Genomic DNA, 1,640 nt, shown 5'->3' with positions numbered 1-1,640 from the left:
AGAAGATCCCAAAAACTCCATCAAAAGACTTCTAGATTTAATAACCAGATTCCGTAGAGTAGCTGTAAATAAAGTCAGCACTCAAAAATCAAGAGCATTCCTGCATACAAATAACAAACTCACTGAGAAAGAAATCAGGGAAACAACACCCTTCACAATAGCACAGAAAAATGAAACACTTAGGAATTAATCTAATAAAAGAAGCAAAACATCTTTACACTGAGAACTACAGTACTCTGAAAAAAGAGATTGAAAAGGATATCAGAAAATGGAAAGATATGCCTTGCTCTTGGGTAGGAAGAATCAACACAGTGAAAATGGCCATACTCCCAAAATTGCTATACAGGTTTAATGTGATCCCAATCAAAATACCATTAGCATACCTCACAGAACTAGAGAAAACAATTCTAAAATTAATTTGGAGCCAAAAGAGACCTAGAATAGCAAAAGCAATTCTGGGCAACAAAGGCAAGACAGGAGGCATCACAATCCCTGACTTGAAATTATACTAGAGAGCTACTATGATAAAAATAAGTAAATAAATAAGTAAATAAACAAATAAACAAAAAAACCCAGTATGGTACTGGGAAAAAAACAGACCCAAGGATCAATGGAATAGAATAAAAGGTGCAGAAAAAAAATCTAAATGCTTTCAACCACCTAATCTTAGACAAAGGGGCCAAACACATTCACTGGAAGGATAGTCTCTTTAATAAATCATGCTGGGAGCCAGGAATGTAGCTCAGTGGCACAAGCACCTGCCTGGCAAGGGCAACGTCATGAGTTCGATTCCAGGTAAAAAAAAAAAAAAAAAGAAAGAAAGAAAGAAAGAAAGAAAGAATAAATGATTCTGGGAAAACTGGCTTTCTACATGCTGAAGACTAAAACTAGACCCATGTCTATCACCATGCACTAAACTGAAATCAAAATGAATCAAAGATCTAAATATTACAACAGAAACACTAAACCTTCTGGAAGATAGAATAGGTAGAACTCTGGAAGACATAGGCAAAGACTTTATGAACAAAACTCCAGACTATCACAGAAACTATCACAAAGAATCAACAACTGGAATCTCATCTCATTAAAAAGCTTTTGTACAGCAAAGGAAATCACCAACAGTGGCTGCGGCTATAGCTCAGTGGCATAAGCACCTGCCTGGCAAGCGCAAGGTTGTGAGTTCAATCTCTGGTACCGCAAAAATAAAAAAAACAAAACAAACAAACAAAAAAGAAATCACCAACAGAGTGAAAAGACAACCCACAGAGTGGGAAAAATTTTATGCCAGTTGCTCTTTAGACAAAGGACTAATATCTAGAACATATAAAGAACTGAAAAAAATCAAACCACCCAAATTCAAAGACCCAATCCAAAAATGGGCATCTGAGATCAATAGATATTTCTCAGAAGAAGAAATACAAATGGGCCGGGTGTGGTGTCGCATGCCTGTAATCCCAGCACTTGGGAGGCTGAGGCAGGAGGATCGTTACAAGTTTGAGACCAGCCTGGACTACAAAGTGAGCTCAAGGCCAGCCTGAACAGCATAATGAGACCCTGTCTCAAGAAGGAGGAGAGGGAGGGGCAGGGGGAGGGAGAGGAGGAGGAGGAAGAGGAGGAGGAGGAGGACTACAAAGTGAGCT

The sequence above is a fragment of the Chinchilla lanigera genome, unplaced genomic scaffold (assembly GCF_000276665.1).
Source record: "Chinchilla lanigera isolate Chin_1 unplaced genomic scaffold, ChiLan1.0 scaffold00044, whole genome shotgun sequence".
Classification (NCBI taxonomy): domain Eukaryota; kingdom Metazoa; phylum Chordata; class Mammalia; order Rodentia; family Chinchillidae; genus Chinchilla; species Chinchilla lanigera.
The sequence above is the reverse complement of the archived record's forward strand: the minus strand, read 5'-3'. Positions refer to the sequence as shown.